Source organism: Pseudophryne corroboree, chromosome 5, assembly GCF_028390025.1.
Source record: "Pseudophryne corroboree isolate aPseCor3 chromosome 5, aPseCor3.hap2, whole genome shotgun sequence".
Classification (NCBI taxonomy): domain Eukaryota; kingdom Metazoa; phylum Chordata; class Amphibia; order Anura; family Myobatrachidae; genus Pseudophryne; species Pseudophryne corroboree.
In genome coordinates, this window is record NC_086448.1 from 574990914 (window position 1) to 575011558 (window position 20645).

The following is a 20645-nucleotide window of genomic DNA, read 5'->3' on the forward strand; positions in this document are numbered from 1 at the left end:
GTCACTCGTCATCCATTAAGTATACTATCCATCCATCTACATTGTATACCTGTGGTGCCTTTTTTTTAGACTAGTTTAGCAGTTTGCTGACAGTGTCCACCAGGTCCAGTATACTGTATATAGCAGACCGGTAGGCCACTGCTGTACCTACCTCTGTGTCGTCACTCGTCATCCACTAAGTATACTATCCATCCATCTACATTGTATACCTGTGGTGCCTTTAATTTAGACTAGTTTAGCAGTTTGCTGACAGTGTCCACCAGGTCCAGTGTACTGTATATAGCAGTACGGTAGGCCACTGCTGTACCTACCTTTGTGTCGTCACTCGTCATCCATTAAGTATACTATCCATCCATCTACATTGTATACCTGTGGTGCCTTTTTTTTAGACTAGTTTAGCAGTTTGCTGACAGTGTCCACCAGGTCCAGTATACTGTATATAGCAGTACGGTAGGCCACTGCTGTACCTACCTCTGTGTCATCACTCGTCATCCATTAAGTATACTATCCATCCATCTACATTGTATACCTGTGGTGCCTTTTTTTTAGACTAGTTTAGCAGTTTGCTGACAGTGTCCACCAGGTCCAGTATACTGTATATAGCAGTACGGTAGGCAACTGCTGTACCTACCTCTGTGTCGTCACTCGTCATCCATTAAGTATACTATCCATCCATCTACATTGTATACCTGTGGTGCCTTTTTTTAGACTAGTTTAGCAGTTTGCTGACAGTGTCCACCAGGTCCAGTATACTGTATATAGCAGACCGGTAGGCCACTGCTGTACCAACCTCTGTGTCGTCACTCGTCATCCATTAAGTATACTATCCATCCATCTACATTGTATACCTGTGGTGCCTTTTTTTTAGACTAGTTTAGCAGTTTGCTGACAGTGTCCACCAGGTCCAGTATACTGTATATAGCAGACCGGTAGGCCACTGCTGTACCTACCTCTGTGTCGTCACTCGTCTTCCATTAAGTATACTATCCATCCATCTACATTGTATACCTGTGGTGCCTTTTTTTTAGACTAGTTTAGCAGTTTGCTGACAGTGTCCACCAGGTCCAGTATACTGTATATAGCAGACCGGTAGGCCACTGCTGTACCTACCTCTGTGTCGTCACTCGTCATCCATTAAGTATACTATCCATCCATCTACATTGTATACCTGTGGTGCCTTTTTTTTAGACTAGTTTAGCAGTTTGCTGACAGTGTCCACCAGGTCCAGTATACTGTATATAGCAGTACGGTAGGCCACTGCTGTACCTACCTCTGTGACGTCACTCGTCATCCATTAAGTATACTATCCATCCATCTACATTGTATACCTGTGGTGCCTTTTTTTAGACTAGTTTAGCAGTTTGCTGACAGTGTCCACCAGGTCCAGTATACTGTATATAGCAGTACGGTAGGCCACTGCTGTACCTACCTCTGTGTCGTCACTCATCATCCATTAAGTATACTATCCATCCATCTACATTGTATACATGTGGTGCCTTTTTTTTAGACTAGTTTAGCAGTTTGCTGACAGTGTCCACCAGGTCCAGTATACTGTATATAGCAGTACGGTAGGCCACTGCTGTACCTACCTCTGTGTCGTTACTCGTCATCCATTAAGTATACTATCCATCCATCTACATTGTATACCTGTGGTGCCTTTTTTTTAGACTAGTTTAGCAGTTTGCTGACAGTGTCCACCAGGTCCAGTATACTGTATATAGCAGTACGGTAGGCCACTGCTGTACCTACCTCTGTGTCGTCACTCATCATCCATTAAGTATACTATCCATCCATCTACGTTGTATACCTGTAGTGCCTTTTTTTTAGACTAGTTTAGCAGTTTGCTGATAGTGTCCACCAGGTCCAGTATACTGTATATAGCAGTACGGTAGGCCACTGCTGTGTACCTACCTCGGTGTCATCACTCGTCATCCATTAAGTATACTATCCATCTACATTCTATACCTGTGGTGCATTTTAGACTAGTTTAGAAGTTTGCTGACAGTGTCCACCAGTATACTATATATAGCAGTACGGTAGGCCACTGCTGTGTACCTACCTCTGTGTCGTCACTCGTCATCCATTAAGTATACTATCCATCTACATTCTATACCTGTGGTGCATTTTAGACTAGTTTAGCAGTTTGCTGACAGTGTCCACCAGTATACTATATATAGCAGTACGCTAGGCCACTGCTGTGTACCTACCTCTGTGTCGTCACTCATCATCCATTAAGTATACTATCCATCTACATTCTATACCTGTGGAGCATTTTAGTTGTGCGCAGTATATATAGTAGTAGGCCATTGCTATTGATACTGGCATATAATTCCACACATTAAAAAATGGAGAACAAAAATGTGGAGGTTAAAGGGAAAGATCAAGATCCACTTCCACCTCGTGCTGAAGCTGCTACCACTAGTCATGGCCGAGACGATGAAATGCCATCAACGTCGTCTGCCAAGGCCGATGCCCAATGTCATAGTAGAGAGCATGTAAAATCCAAAACACAAAAGTTTAGTAAAATGACCCAAAAATCAAAATTAAAAGCGTCTGAGGAGAAGCGTAAACTTGCCAATATGCCATTTACGACACGGAGTGGCAAGGAACGGCTGAGGCCCTGGCCTATGTTCATGGCTAGTGGTTCAGCTTCAAATGAGGATGGAAGCACTCATCCTCTCGCTAGAAAAAAGAAAAGACTTAAGCTGGCAAAAGCACAGCAAAGAACTGTGCGTTCTTCAAAATCACAAATCCCCAAGGAGAGTCCAATTGTGTCGGTTGCGATGCCTGACCTTCCCAACACTGGACGGGAAGAGCTTGTGCATTCCACCATTTGCACGCCCCCTGCAAGTGCTGGAAGGAGCACCCACAGTCCAGTTCCTGATAGTCAAATTGAAGATGTCACTGTTGAAGTACACCAGGATGAGGATATGGGTGTTGCTGGCGCTGGGGAGGAAATTGACAAGGAGGATTCTGATGGTGAGGTGGTTTGTTTAAGTCAGGCACCCGGGGAGACACCTGTTGTCCGTGGGAGGAATATGACCATTGACATGCCTGGTCAAAATACTAAAAAAAATCAGCTCTTCGGTGTGGAATTATTTCAACACAAATGCGGACAACAGGTGTCAAGCCGTGTGTTGCCTTTGTCAAGCTGTAATAAGTAGGGGTAAGGACGTTAACCACCTCGGAACATCCTCCCTTATACGTCACCTGCAGCGCATTCATCATAAGTCAGTGACAAGTTCAAAAACTTTGGGTGACAGCGGAAGCAGTCCGCTGACCACTAAATCCCTTCCTCTTGTAACCAAGCTCCTGCAAACCACACCACCAACTCCCTCAGTGTCAATTTCCTCCTTCCCCAGGAAAGCCAATAGTCCTGCAGGCCATGTCACTGGCAAGTCTGACGAGTCCTCTCCTGCCTGGGATTCCTCCGATGCATCCTTGAGTGTAACTGTGGAATGTAAACTACCGAAGTAGGGATGGCGCTGACATGTGTTGTAAGTCCTCAAGCAGCTGAAATAAAGAGGGTTAGTTAAACCCTTTAAATGGAACAATAGATGAAAGGTAATTCAGCGCTAATAACTAGTTAAATAGATATTAAAATTTATTGAGAACATACATTTCACTGTATATTTACATACATTTCACTGTTGCAACAGATAAAAAAATGGTGGTACCACAGAAACAAAAAAATATAAATGAGAAAATTAAAAGTTCCAAAAAATAGGGCCTAAATCAACACTGCTTATTGGTCGAAGAAAATCTTGAATTGCTGGGTATATATCATGGGTATATAGCAAGGTGCCTTATCCTAGGGAAATAGGTAGACGGTGTTTTACCGGTTTACTGTAGTGAGTCCTCCACTCGGTTAGCACTCCGTAGTCATGGGGATTCTCTCACTTGTTTGATTGTCCTGTGCAGGAATTAGTATGGGAGATGAACCCTGGCAGGTCCTGATGCAATATCTTCTCTGGGAATCAAACAAGTGAGAGAATCCCCATGACTACGGAGTGCTAACCGAGTGGAGGACTCACTACAGTAAACCGGTAAAACACAGTCTACCTATTTCCCTAGGATAAGGCACCTTGCTATATACCCATGCTATATACCCAGCAATTCAAGATTTTCTTCGACCAATAAGCAGTGTTGATTTAGGCCCTATTTTTTGGAACTTTTAATTTTCTCATTTATATTTTTTTGTTTCTGTGGTACCACCATTTTTTAATCTGTTGCAACAGTGAAATGTATGTAAATATACAGTGAAATGTATGTTCTCAATAAATTTTAATATCTATTTAACTAGTTATTAGCGCTGAATTACCTTTCATCTATTGATCCTTGAGTGTAACGCCTACTGCTGCTGGCGCTGCTGTTGTTGCTGCTGGGAGTCGATCGTCATCCCAGAGGGGAAGTCGGAAGACCACTTGTACTACTTCCAGTAAGCAATTGACTGTCCAACAGTCCCTTGCGAGGAAGATGAAATATCACAGCAGTCATCCTGCTGCAAAGCGGATAACTGAGGCCTTGGCAGCCTGGGTGGTGAGAAACGTGGTTCCGGTATCCATCGTTAATTCAGAGCCAACTAGAGACTTGATTGAGGTATTGTGTCCCCGGTACCAAATACCATCTAGGTTCCATTTCTCTAGGCAGGCGATACCGAAAATGTACACAGACCTCAGAAAAAGACTAAAAAATGCAGTTGTACCCAATGTCCACTTAACCACGGACATGTGGACAAGTGGAGCAGGGCAGACTCAGGACTATATGACTGTGACAGCCCACTGGGTAGATTTATTGCCTCCCGCAGCAAGAACAGCAGCGGCGGCACCAGTAGCAGCATCTCGCAAACGCCAACTCGTTCCTAGGCAGGCTACGCTTTGTATCACCGCTTTCCAGAATAGCCACACAGCTGAAAACCTCTTACGGCAACTGAGGAAGATCATCGCAGAATGGCTTACCCCAATTGGACTCTCCTGGGGATTTGTGACATCGGACAACGCCAGCAATATTGTGCGTGCATTAAATCTGGGCAAATTCCATCACGTCCCATGTTTTGCACATACCTTGAATTTGGTGGTGCAGAATTATTTGAAAAACGACAGGGGCGTGCAAGAGATGCTGTCGGTGGCCCGAAGAATTGCAGGCCACTTTCGGCGTTCAGGCACCGCGTACCGAAGACTGGAGCACCACCAAACATTCCTGAAACTGCCCTGCCATCATCTGAAGCAAGAGGTGGTAACGAGGTGGAATTCAACCCTCTATATGCTTCAGAGGATGGAGGAGCAGCAAAAGGCCATTCAAGCCTATACATCTGGCCAGATATAGGCAAAGGAGGTGGAATGCACTGACTCAAGCGCAGTGGAGAATGATTTCAACGTTGTGCAAGGTTCTGCAACCCTTTGAACTTGCCACACGTGAAGTCAGTTCAGACACTGCCAGCCTGAGTCAGGTCATTCCCCTCATCAGGCTTTTGCAGAAGAAGCTGGAGACATTGAAGGAGGAGCTAAAATAGAGCGATTCCACTAGGCATGTGGGACTTGTGGATGGAGCCCTTAATTCGCTTAACCAGGATTCACGGGTGGTCAATCTGTTGAAATCAGAGCACTACATTTTGGCCACCGTGCTCGATCCTAGATTTAAAACCTACGTTGTATCTCTCTTTCCGGCAGACACAAGTCTGCAGAGGTTCAAAGACCTGCTGGTGAGAAAATTGTCAAGTCAAGCGGAACGTGACCCGTCACCATCTTCTCCTTCACATTCTCCCGCAACTGGGGGTGCGAGGAAAAGGCTAAGAATTCCGAGCCCACCCGCTGGCGGTGATGCAGGGCAGTCTGGAGCGAGTGCTGACATCTGGTCCAGACCGAAGGACCTGGCAACGATTACTGACATGTCGTCTACTGTCACTGCATATGATTCTCTCACCATTGAAAGAATGGTGGAGGATTATATGAGTGACCGCATCCAAGTAGGCACGTCAGACAGTCCGTACGTATACTGGCAGGAAAAAGAGGCAATTTGGAAGCCCTTGCAGAAACTGGCTTTATTCTACCTAAGTTGCCCTCCCTCCAGTGTGTACTCCGAAAGAGTGTTTAGTGCCGCCGCTCACCTTGTCAGCAATCGGCGTACGAGGTTACTTCCAGAAAATGTGGAGAAGATGATGTTCATTAAAATGAATTATAATCAATTCCTCCGTGGAGACATTCACCAGCAGCAATTGCCTCCAGAAAGTACACGGGGACCTGAGATGGTGGATTCCAGTGGGGACGAATTAATAATCTGTGAGGAGGGGGATGTACACAGTGAAAGGGGTGAGGAATCGGAGGATGATGATGAGGTGGACATCTTGCCTCTGTAGAGCCAGTTTGTGCAAGGAGAGATTGATTGCTTCTTTTTTGGTGGGGGCCCAAACCAACCAGTCATTTCAGTCACAGTCGTGTGGCAGACCCTGTCGCTGAAATGATGGGTTCGTTAAAGTGTGCATGTCCTGTTTATACAACATAAGGGTGGGAGGGCCCAAGGACAATTCCATCTTGCACCTCTTTTTTCTTTCATTTTTCTTTGCATCATGTGCTGTTTGGGGACAATTTTTTTGAAGGGCCATCCTGCCTGACACTGCAGTGCCACTCCTAGATGGGCCAGGTGTTTGTGTCGGCCACTTGTGTTGCTTAGCTTAGTCACACAGCGACTTTGGTGCGCCTCTTTTTTTCTTTGCATCATGTGCTGTTTGGGGAGTATTTTTTTGAAGGGCCATCCTGACTTGATTGACACTGCAGTGCCACTCCTAGATGGGCCAGGTGTTTGTGTCGGCCACTTGTGTCGCTTAGCTTAGTCACACAGCGACCTTGGTGCGCCTCTTTTTTTCTTTGCATCATGTGCTGTTTGGGGAGTATTTTTTTGAAGTGCCATCCTGTCTGACACTGCAGTGCCACTCCTAGATGGGCCAGGTGTTTGTGTCGGCCACTTTGGTCGCTTAGCTTAGTCACACAGCGACCTTGGTGCGCCTCTTTTTTTTCTTTGCATCATGTGCTGTTTGGGGACAATTTTTTGAAAGTGCCATCCTGCCTGACACTGCAGTGCCACTCCTAGATGGGCCAGGTGTTTGTGTCGGCCACTTGGGTCGCTTAGCTTAGCCATCCAGCGACCTTGTTGCAAATTTTAGGACTAAAAATAATATTGTGAGGTGTGAGGTGTTCAGAATAGACTGAAAATGAGTGGAAATTATGGTTATTGAGGTTAATAATACTATGGGATCAAAATGACCTGCAAATTCTATGATTTAAGCTGTTTTTGAGGGTTTTTTGAAAAAAACACCCGAATCCAAAACACACCCGAATCCGACAAAAAAAATTCGGTAAGGTTTTGCCAAAACGCGTCCGAATCCAAAACACGGCCGCGGAACCGAACCCAAAACCAAAACACAAAACCCGAAAAATTTCCGGTGCACATCACTAATTTCTAAGCAATCTGACTAGGGGGGTCATTCCGAGTTGATCGCTAGCTGCATTCGTTCGCTGAGCAGCGATGAGGCTAAAAAATGGCACTTCTGCGCATGCGTATGCAGCGCAATGCGCACGTGCGACGTACTATTACAACGAACGATGTAGTTTCACACAGGGTCTAGTGATGCTTTTCAGTTGCACTGGCTGCCGCAGAGTGATTGACATGAAGTGGGCATTTCTGGGTGTCAACTCACCGTTTTCAGGCAGTGTTCGTAAAAACGCAGGACTGCCAGGAAAAACGCAGGCGTGGCTGGGTGAACGTAGGGCGTGTTTGTGACGTCAAAACAGGAACTGAACAGTGTGAAGTGATCGCAAGCGCTGAGTAAAAAAATGTAGCCGCTCTGCGATCCATTCGTTCGCACTTCTGCTAAGCTAAAATACACTCCCAGTGGGCAGCGGCATAGCATTTGCATGGCTGCTAAAAACAGCTAGCGAGCGAAAAACTCGGAATGACCACCTAGATTGCTTAGAAATTACACTACGATACCGGCCAGTATCTATTTAATCTAAAATATACATTGTACAGGTTGAGTATCCCATATCCAAATATTCCGAAATACGGAATATTCCGAAATACGGAATTTTTTGAGTGAGAGTGAGATAGTGAAACCTTTGTTTTCTGTTGGCTCAATGTACACAAACTTTGTTTAATACACAAAGTTATTAAAAATATTGTATTAAATGACCTTCAGACTGTGTGTATAAGGTGTATATGAAACATAAATGAATTGTGTGAATGTACACACACTTTGTTTGATGCACAAAGTTATAAAAAATATTGGCTAAAATTACCCTCAAGCTGTGTGTATAAGGTGTATATGAAACATAAATGCATTCTGTGCTTAGACTTAGGTCCCATCGCCATGATATCTCATTATAGTATGCAATTATTCCAAAATACGGAAAAATCCGATATCCAAAATACTTCTGGTCCCAAGCATTTTGGATAAGGGATACTCAACCTGTATAAAAAACAACTCCACATCAAAATTAATTAATCAAAAATATATTCAACTGAAATAGCAAATGACCTACAGCTCTATAATACTCTTAGTGAGGCTCTGAAATATGGATTCTCTAACGTTTTAATATATCGCAGTCTGCGTGATTAGTAAGCAAGTAAGTCCTTCAGAAGATCCTCATACAAATGTTAGTCAAGCAGAAAAAGTGTTAAAGTAGAAAGATTTGTCTATCAATTAAAGCAAGCTGTCCGTTAGTGTACTATAAATGTAGTTGATGGTACAGCCAGAGGCAGAACTCTGGGAGGCAACGGAGTTATCTGCCGCCGGGCTCCTGCTCTGAAGGGGGCGCCTCTCCTCCCATTCTGTGACACCATTGAATTAAGTTAATTGATATCTGTCGCTGTCTTTTCAGTGGCCGACTTCCTCACTGGTCCCTGCACCTTACAAATCACACCCTTTTCATTATACTGTAGGTACACATTTTACAAGGGTCACACCCAAGATTAGAAACCACAACCTATTACACTGGAAGCAGACACCTTACTAGTGGAGCTATTTGCTCCTGTATAGGAAATATGAGAATTTTAACTATATGAAGATATTTCTCTGACAATTACACGTAACTTCATAAAGTTAGAATTCTCATGCTTCCTGTACAGGAGCAAATAGCTCCATCAGTAAAGTGTCTGCTGTCAGTGTAACAGGTCATGGCTTCTAATCCTGGGTATGACTGTTAAGAAATGTGTGATTTAAAATAAAAGACAATTAAATGTATAAATACAGTATATATTTTTTTTTCAGAACACTCCACACACACACACACACACACACACACACACACATTTATCTTAATATAGGAAATAGGGGGGGGCACCAATATTTATCTTGCCTCCGGGCAACTTGGACGAACTTCCGCCACTGGGTACAGCTGTTAGTTTGCAATCAGCTGTTAATACTTTAGTCAGGTAGATGGTACACTTCTGCTATATACCGTCCATAAATATACCAAGTTAATGTTAGTATGCTGAATGAATGAATATATTGCTTAGAACGCTGTTAATGTGCAGTCAGCTGTTTATGCCAAATAGCAATATGTGTGGCAAAAACTGAGAATCTGATAGTCCACAATTCACCACGAGTACAAGAGCTATGTACTCTAATAGATACCTCTCCTCAGAGTGCTTGTGGGCATAGCAGCCTCTCCAGCAAGTAACAGTGGTAGCTGGAATCTGTGACTCCTTCTCCGGTGTATGGATTCTCCTCATCAGTGCAGCATAACCTTGTGCCTGCTTCAAACAGCCGCAACCGTGGCAGCACAGCGTGACAGTGGCTACAGATACTCCCGATTCTCTTCCACTCAGCCTGCACTTGGTCGCCCAGTCAGCCGCAGCAACAGCAGCAGCAAAACAAGATGTGGTGCTATCCACAATGAGTCTCCACAAACGCGTTTCTCCGCCTACCCTCCGGCTTTGGCGGCTTCCTCAGTGTATACACTTTGCGGCTGTTTGAAGCAGGCACAAGGTTGCGGCTGTTTGAAGCAGGCACAAGGTCATGCAGACTGTGATATATTAAAACGTTAGAGAATCCATATTTCAGAGCCTCACTAAGAGTATTATAGAGCTGTAGGTCATTTGCTATTTCAGTTGGATACATTTTTGATTAATTAATTTTGATGTGGAGTTGTTTTTAATACAATGTATAGTTTAGATTAAATTGATACTGTCCGGTATCATAGTGTGATATCTGTATGCATATATAGGTGATAATTTGGTATATGTATTTTATATAAAACAAAGTAAAGGTCAAATTTTATACAACGTGAAAAGCGCTGTCTCATTCTTTGTTTGGTTCTTTTAACTCTTGGGATAACTGTGATCAGTGTCCTGAGACTAGCTGCTTTCACATTGTAGGTGACAGCGCCAAGTGTATTTTTCTATTTCTTTGCTTAGAAATTAAGTACGAATCACTCTGTGTGTATGCCCCATAGCGATGGCGATACACGGCCCCACGTCGCTGTCACCAGCTCTAGATTGCTCTCATTGAGCCTTGCGGTCTAGTTTGGATCGGGCTAGCACACATCGCAGCGTGTGTACAGACACCCGCTGCGATGTGTGCTAAGCTCACATCGGGCTCAGTACACATCGCGCTGAGCCCGAATCGGGCAGTGTGTACCTCTCTTTACACATGAATGATGATTCAGTGTGAAGCAGCACTATGTAATTCTAAAGGTGTGTACACACGGTGAGATCCTTGCTATGCCCGATTTTCACTTGCGATTTCCCTTGAACTCCACGGAGCCCAGCACCACCGATTTTGACTAACTTTTCTTGAGATATGGACTATGTGTGCTTACGATTTTGGCTTATGTGAGATTTTGGCTTATATGAGATGTCATTGACATGTGAGATGAACTAGATAGTACACCGATCTAGCAAGGATTGACTTGCCTGCACAGTCTATCTTTTCTTGCGATGCCGACCTGGCGGGACCGCGCATCGGGATCGCAAGGTGACTTTCTCCTTGCGATCTGCACTAACTTTTCTTGCGATTTTGACTATATAGTCAAAATCGAAAGAAAATATCTCACCGTGTGTACACACCCTAAATTTCAATGTGTTTGTTTTATTTTTTTCTAAAAATAATTTTAAAAGGAAAATATTTGTTTCATGTAGTGGCATATTATTATTATTATTATTATTATTATTATTATTATTATTATTATTATATGTATTGTTGTGTCTGCCCTACTAGGGGGTAAATTTACTAAAGCTTCTAAAAGTGAAAAGTGGTGATGTTGCCCATAGCAACCAATCAGATGCTGTCTATCATTTTTCTATTGCATCCTAGAAAATGATGGTCTGACTGGTTGCTATGGGCAACATCATCACTTTTCACTTTTAGAAGCTTTAGTACATTTACCCTCAGGCATCTAGGCAGATGTTAAGTAGGGGTTTCAGCCTCCTCCGATGGATCTCTGATCTCTCATTCCTGCATGACAGTACTCTTGGGGGGAGATTGAATAAATCCTGGAAAATGATAAAGTGGAGAGACATAAAGTAATAACCAAACAGCTCCAAACTGTAAAATGACAGTTAGGAGCTGATTGGTTTCACAAACCAAGCATGCCCAGTGCTGACCTGATAGGCACTCTCTCAACTCTCCCATTCCAGCATGGCATGGCCGCAAGTATCTGCTGGTGGCCACAGTACACAGTTCATCCTTTCTCTCAATGGCCACGGTGATCGGCATTTCACATGGAGTATGTGCAGGGTGCCGCAATCCAATCCAAGTTTAACCACATGGAGAGTCACTTACTTTTGTGTCACGAAGAAGCAAACGACGGGTGTCTGCCGGCAGACAATGGATCGGCGTCTCTGCAATCTACTAGTTTCGCCTGTCTCAGCAGGCTTCCTCAGGAAGACAGGCGAAACTAGTAGATTGTAGAGACGCCGATCCATTGTCTGCCAGCAGACACCCGTCGTTTGCATGTGGTTAAACTTGGATAAGAATATACATTGGGCACAAGAGTGATTGGCCCGAATGGACTTTCTAAAAAGATTGATTCTGATACAATAACTTCATCTGGTGGAAACTTGCCCCACTCCTGGAACTTCAGGACTTTATTACAATTATTTAAACATCTTAGTACCATTTGGTTACAGTGAGTAAATCGCTAAGGATAGCGTATCACCGAATATATATGTTTTGTGTTTGTGTTGTCTTGTCGTTTTGTTTTATTTCAGTATACCGGTATTAGGAAGCACCGTAATTATTTTAGTATTTTAAAATTGAGTGTAAGAGAAAGTATATGGTATTTTACCCTGTCAATAAAATAAATTTATTGAATATTTCTGTGATGACTGATGCTTAATAGTTTAATTGTATAGCCAAAGTATATAGGACTCATTTGATATAATTTAGCGCTGGGAGATATACCCCTTTTTCTTTTTGTATTTTAAGTAACGGAGAGGGTAGTGGATTCCCTCTCCCCCCTTGTTTCTCCATAGCAGCTTCAACATATCAAATGAGGCAGAGTTAAGCACAGTCCTCCATTCCCCTTTTTTTCTTGTACAAGGAATTACACAGATAGTGGCGAGATTCATACCAGCTCACACAACAGTCAAACCCGGCTAACATGCCGGAACAACTCAGCAACAGCTGAAACAGTAAATAACGCAGAACTTACCTAGGAACCAGGCAGTACTGAACTATAAAACCAATGCAGGAAAACGCAGCGCTGGGCGGGTGCCCAGCATCCTCTACGGACTACAAGAAAAGGATTTACCGGTAGGTAACCAAAATCCTATTTTCTCTTACGTCCTAGAGGATGCTGGGGTCCATATTAGTACCATGGGGATCAGTGCCGTAACTAGACATTTTAGCGCTGTGTGCAAGAAACTGCCTCGCCCCCCCACCCTCTATGCAAAACAGGGGCAGTGTGCAAAAAATATATAGGGGCGTGGCAGACAGAGTCCACTTTTTTACACATTATGGCAGACAGTCCCCCTTTTTACACATTACGGCAGCCAGTCACCATTTTTACACATTACGGCAGACAGCGTCCCCTTTTTACACATTACGGTAGCCAATCCCCATTTTTACACATTACGGCAGACAGAGTCCCCCTTTTACACATTATGGTAGACAGCTTCCCCTTTTTACACATTACGGCAGACAGCATCCCCTTTTTACACATTACGGCAGACAGCGTCCCCCGCTTTACACATTACGGCAGCCAGTCCCCCTTTTTACACATTACGGCAGACAGCACCCCCCTTTTTACACATTACGGCAGCCTGTCCCCCTGTTTACACATTACAGCAGCGAGTCCCCCTTTTTAAACATTACGGCAGCCAGTCCCCCTTTTTACACATTACGGCAGCCAGTCCCCCTTTTTACACATTACGGTAGACAGCGTCCACTTTTTACACATTACGGCTGACAGCGTCCACTTTTTACACATTACCGCTGACAGCGTTTCCTTATTACACATTACGGCAGACAGCGTCCACTTTTTACACATTACGGCAGAAAGCGTCCACTTTTTACACATTACAGCAGACAGCGTGCCCTTATTACACATTACGGTAGACGGCGTTCCCTGTTTTACACACGGCAGACAGCGTCCCCTTATTACACATTATGGCAGACAGTCCCTACACACACACACACACAGCCTGTCACCTCCAGTCACACCACACACACACAGCCTGTCACCTCTAGTCACACCACACACACACACAGCCTGTCACCTCCAGTCACACCACACACACACAAACACACACACATCCTCCCCCCCCCCCGTCAACTTTACCTCCAGGAGAGCTGTAGCAGAGACGGACGCAGAGTGAGAGACCAAACAGCAAAGTCGGGGGTGTGGCCTAATTGTGGACCCATGGCCACGCCCCCTTTGAGCACCGATAGGTGGCCTGGGAGACGAGGAGGCGCAGGATGGACCGGACTGACAATGCTAAATTCCTTTGTCGTATAAACAACCCTTTATGAAGCTAAGAACACTGTACGCTGTTTACTTAAGAAGTACCGTAATGGTACGCTAGTTGCGAAACGATCGCTCAGCCGTAGGCGAGACGCTCAAGCGTCACGTTCGCTCACGGCCCAGCGATCACAGGACACGTTATTGGTTATGTCTAGGGTAATGATTCGCTATGGCGTAGCGGACGCTCGAGACCACGAGGAGATCACCAGCGGCGCATACGCTCACAACGCTATACCTTAATGTTTAAACCTTATACCAAAGAAATACACTGAATACCTTAATGTGAGTACAGGGTGTAAGTGCAACCTTGTGTAACCTGACTAACTACAAAGCTGTTTGAGCGTCACCGACGCTCAAGTGAACACTTAACACTATAGAAAATACACAGATACTGGTTTAGGTTCCAAGGCCTATTAACTGTATTATATCTAATATACTTGTAAAAGGGGATAACAGTACAAATGATACACTACAATATAACAGAGACTTCCTAACCACAGAACTAAACAATAAATACAAAAAGACAATACTACACTGACCTAAATGCAATACAATACAATACTATCTAATACAATACAATACTAGCCTAGTCTAGGGGAGATATGAGAGAACAGAACAGAGAGAGAGAGAGAGAGAGAGAGAGAGAGAGAGATGAGATGAGAGAAATTGGCTCACAGAAAGACAATGATTACGGAGAGAAACTTACGCACAAAGGGTATGATCGCCTGCGCCTCGATATCCAGCTCCCGGCTATCAGCAGATAACCGTTGATGAGAGAGTGAGAGCTGGATGTGGTCGGCCTGCCTATTTATGCCCCACACACAATGCAATCTCCTGGTCCTACAATCCCATTGTCCATTGGCCGAAGGAATTCGGCCCTGCATCATAACAAAAGGTCATAGGGTGATTCATACAGGTGGGCTGTGACGATTTCCAACAGCTCAGGTGGGTGGGAAACTGGGTTTCCCGCCGCATACCTGAGTATGTGTAATTAATAGAAATGGACATAAACTTCTTATGTCCATAACTATTCGCACGAGCGATTAATACGCTCCAAAACAACACCGGAATATTGCTAATTAAATACTCTTCCGATGGGTACCAAACACTGCTGTATGATTCCTGTTAGACCCTTCGTACGATATAAAGAGGGATTCCTCAGCTCTGGGACATTGTATTTTAACCAAACTTTCAGAATCTATCAAAGGGACCGTGATCTATAAACTACATTAATTGTGAACATTTGTAACGAATGAGTCGCACGCTACGACTACATAAACTCTACCGTAAATACGCATACCGCGCCTGCGAGTGCACGTTATTGCGGGTATGCGCATCCACGGGAGAGCGCACGCACGCGCAGCGAGGACCAGTGTGCGGTGCAAATATGGCAACGTGCATAGAGACATTTTTCTGACTTTGACAGTCCACCCTTTGGCAGTCAATAATAACTGCCACAAAACATTTAAGGAGAAAAATGTAAGTCAGGGGTTAATTGATTTCCATGGTTGGGTAAGGGAGGAGAGAGGAGAAGGTGTGAAGAGGGTATGACCTAGTGAGATAGCAGAAGCATGTGTGTATGAATCCAAGTTTGGGGGGTCATGTATCATCGTGCCGTACGTGTTGTAAATCAAGCTTCGAGGTATTGCGAAGTATACATTTGAATTCCTTCTTATCCTGTGGTACAGGTCTGTGGATGGGCTGTCAAACTTTACCGAGCTCTTTTCGGATTTTGAACAAAATGGGGAGCACATTTTAGTTGATGATACATGAGTGGGGGAGGTATGTGGTTGCTGATATCTGTGCCTGTATTCCCTATCGTCTATGTGTGTCATTACCTGAGGGTTGTAGAGATGAAGATAAAGAACACTTACGAAAAATGCAATGATATTCTATGTCAGGGAAATGTACATCTGTTGTTGAAGTTGTGTTCGGTAACTGTTGAGGGTCGTCTTCTTTGCGCTGTTTTGCTCCTTAGGCATGAGCAACAAGCTTTGTCAGTGCCATCAGATTTACAAAAATGTTGGGCTAGCGTGAGTTTAAAAATACTAGGGAAACTGGGGATCCATGGCAAAGTTCATCAAGTGTCCATATTTAAAGTTGTCAAATCTTCTTCTTTGGTCAATCCGTTGTCTGTATACATCTCGTCTCGTCAGCTTCCTCGTCCAAGGGGGTCTTTGTATCTGGGAGAAAAGCAGAAAAACAGGTGAAAGAAACGGACCGTATAATCGCATTTTCATCACATCCTGGTTTCTATCATTGGGTCATAAATCAAATCCAGGTTAATTACGGTTTCCTCACTCCTCAAGCTCATCACTTTTGTACTTTGTTTGCACCTCATTAAAGCCTGCCCGCATCTAAATATCAATCCAATCGATATAACGACACCCAAGATACATAGTAGAAACTTTCCAACATCCATTATGACTCCTTGAGCCCACTCTCCCAAACCGGAGAACCAATTTCGCGGGTTCAACCATGACACCCAACTAGTCAGCTCATTACCTACAGCAGCAAGGGTGAGATTGTGTTTTCGACGAAATTCCCACTTCAATTGGAGAATATCGTCCATCTTTTGGTCTATGACCTCTACCGGATCCTCGGTGCTATTTGTGATATACGTGCAACACTTTATGCCGTACTGTGTTGCCAATGTAACACAATATCCGCCTGTTACTGCTGTAAGATAATTAAGAACCATCCTATGCTGAACTAGTTCTGTTTTATAAGCTTGAAGTTCTCTTCCAGTGTATCTAAACGTGTCATCATACATTTCAGTGATATTATCTAACAAATTGGCGAGTGCGGAAATGTATTTATAATTCATCACACCTCGAGCGGTGCGAGTGAAATCTAACGCTACCAGAACCTGAATCCCGGTGGATTCATGGATAAGATCAGAGGCCGGATGCTCTAACCTTTCTGACAGTTGTCTTTTAACTCGGTGCTCGTAATGAGTGTGAGTATAAGGAGCTTGGGCACCACGGTGTATGTCCTTCATTTTGTCATGTGTAACAGTCATCACTTCAGGCAATACTTTTCCAATATAACACAATCCTTCAGAGTTTGGGGCAAGCCACTTGTACGCCTTTCTCCCGCATATGAAATATGCATCATCGGGGAGAACATATGGGACGGAGAAGGACATGACCATGTTACAAACCTTCCAGGTGAAATCTCCTGACCCTAATTCTTCCATCTGCCTAATGCACGTATCGGTTTGTACGATATGTGCACAGTATCCTGGTGATACCTCTCCAACTCTAGTAATCCTATTTCCTAAGGTATATCGATACCGGAAAGATTTTCCTCTACTGGCTATGTGGCGTACGAGCTCTGTATCTGTAGGCATTCTATCTGCTCTGTGTGAAAAGGTCATGGTGTGGTTACTCCATGACACTTCCCAATTTCCCGGTTTTCTAGGATTGGAGATGTTAAAACATAAGAGAGACCTATCCACATGGTATTGGTGGAGCTTCAAACTAGGAGGGCTGGAGATGTTAAACCTCCGGTCCACCGGTCTCCCACCACTTAGCTCAAGTACCTCCCCTAACGTTAAAGGAAATGGTACTAGCCCTGATTTGCTGTGACCCTGAGGTACTTGAGAGCATACCCAACAATCTGTTTGGTTTAACACGTTACCCACTAGAGAGTGATAGTCACTCAATGGATGCCGGTCCATATGGATATTAAAACTGGATTGGCATTTCTTTGTTACAGAGCCTACAGATACAACTTTCTTTTTTTGAACTAACATTCCTTCACAGTTGTTTACAAATAACATGGTTGTTAGATCGTGCCCGGTACTCGCCTTTGCTTGGTGATTGGGTTGCTATTGGAAATTTACACCTCCGTCTCAGTCATCAGGACCTTTCTGGATCCTTTCTCGACCTCACTGGTACTCTCACCGAAACAGACTGCTCTGGTCAACATCATGGTTAACGGGAAAAATCCATATCACAGTCTCTTGGGGCAAGTCCATCTTACAGGAGGAGAAAAGAAGAAATTTGTAAATGGGGTATAAGAAAATCAGTTTGAGGGGGAGAGAACTCGTTACGATAATAAGTTCTCTCGTCTTGTTGTTCTTCTTGTTCTGCTGTCCTCTCAAAGGTGTTGTCTCTCAGTCTTCAAAAACGATCATTCTGGTGATGCAATATTCCTTCCCAACCGACGATCTTTCTGTAAGGAGCAAAAATCTGGCATTACCATTGGTCCAACTGAGGGGTGACATAGCATCTTTAAACCATGGAAACATGAGTGAGAAGAGAGAGAAAATAAAAAAACAAAAGAGATAGAGAACAATTCATGTGCATATATACATTACATAACTCGACAATAACCATCAATAAGAAAAGAGAAACAAAGCATTTTTAAACATTGTAAGAAAACATTGTTAGCATTAGAAAAACATTGTCAGACTTATTAGGCTGTCATATCTATGTGTCTACTGGTCTCCTTGAGCAGTCCCTCCCCACCAGCACCTGCATTACTCCACTGTCTGTATCTGGCCAGAAATACATTGTGGCGGAGGTCATGCTGGGGTTTGGTAGACTTCTGCAAGGACCAAGTGGATATGTAATGTGTGAATTCTTACCACTACTAGTCAGAGATGGGGATAGAGAGAGGGAGAGAAAAAACATTTTTCACAAATACATTTACAACTTTTCACCTGGTCATTCCTGTGTCTTTAGTGAATGACCTCCCATTTCATTAACCGTTACTTCAGGCTTGCCTCCATTCCTAATAATCACCTTTCCTGCCTATGTGATCCTTGATTATAATGGTGTGTATTGTAATTTTGCTCATTTCTTGGTCTAGGGGGTCTAACTTTATGTGTGTTATTACAGTTGCTGGCATAATGCCCTTCTCTCCTACAATGGTAACAAATCCTGGGCTCCCTCCACGTGTCAATGACCTGAGGTTTTGGTTGATTTGATGCCTCCTCAAACGCTCGGATGCTCATCATCATCAATCGTTTCCCCTGTACTTCCCTGGTTCCTTGGATACCATGATTATGTCGTTGTCTTTCTCTTGATCTACAATCTCTTGCGATGTGTCCCTTTTTATGACAATGGTAACAGACTACCATATCTGGGTTTCTCGCAGGGGTGTGGGGCTTTTGTTGGGGTGGTCGTGTGGTTTGGGCCTGTATATTTGCTGCCATTAACTTATCTCTTAGTGACTCTCTGTACCTGGTGATATTCTGGTCATGATTAATGACGGCCTCTCTTAGTGCGGCCACCGAGATATCTCTCCAGTTTGGGTTGGTGGTCTGTACCCTTGTTTTTAATTCATCCTTTAAACCATTCATTAATACCTTAACCGCTATTCCTTTATGTTGTGCATTTGTCTTGATGTCTGCGATCCCAGTGTTTCTAGCCATTATTTGCAGTGCTCGATTGAAATAATTAGAAACATTTTCCCTTTCGTTTTGCCTTATGGAGAGAATGTCATTCCACTTGACAGCAGCTGGGAAATATATTCCTAACTGTCGGTTAATCTGCCTAATACATTCCTGATTGTGTTCCTCCATACAAGGTACCTCCGTGTTTAATTTACAATCAGCAATGAATTTTTCAGGGTCAACCCTGGAGGGCAAACATGCCCTCAGCACTGTCCGCCACTCTTTGTTGGTGGGTTCTGTGGCGTTTCCTAGTTCTTTAATAAACCTTTGACATTTGGCTAGATTTCTCCTAGGATCAGGAAATTCAGACATAATTGATCTCAATTCGGTCCGGGACCAGAGACAGCGCATTGCACTGTCCTTGACGGGAATGATTCCCTGATCGTCAGTCTTCCCATTGGGGACTGAGATCACCCTGGCCAGATCGAGCTCAGCTACATCATCTTGTGTTGGTCTTACAATATGGGGTACATCTGTTTGTGCGTGATATGAAACATTGTACGTACCTGTGGACACGACCTCACCTGACCCTCTGTTAGGGGGTTCGATTATTGCCTTTACCAATTTGGTCGTGTCCACCTGGATGTCTTGTAGGATGGCTTCTGGAAGAGGTGCCGACATCGTTCTGGGCTCACTTTCTTGTTTGTATTCCTGAGGGAGGTTTGACATGGGGTGCAGCTTGCACAGGTTAATAGTTGTACATTCAACAGTATTACAATAATCATGGTTACATTTATTACACTTATCCTTATAATCTATATTACAGTTGCTAAGAGCGTTTTTATTGTTCCACCTTTGTGCTTTTCTCTCCGCAATCAACTCCTCTCCTGCTGCCATGTCTCTCCTCTCAAGATAAGAGTCAGAAAAGTCAATAGACTCTTTTTGTAATTCACTTTCCTGTTGCCATAACTGTAAATATTCATAATGTTTATTTTGTCTCTTCGTTGGTTCAATGAGACTTATCCTCCTCCTTAAATTTTGTAACACTACTGGACTGAAGCTACCTATTCTTGGGAATTTGTCCCTGTCTTGTACAGTCATTCTCTCCCATTCATCACATAAAACTTCAGCGTGATTTCCATATTTCTTACACATCACATATCGTGCCGACCCGATGGATCGGTTCTCTGAATCAACCCGAACCGAGGTTGATCGCCCCCTACCTGAACAACTGGCCCCCATAATCTGCAGGCGTTGCTTATTCCTCCTTGAATATCAAGGCTTTCAGCGAACCCTTACAAACAAACCAAGAAGTCCTTGGGCAGGCCGGCGGTGGCGGTTTA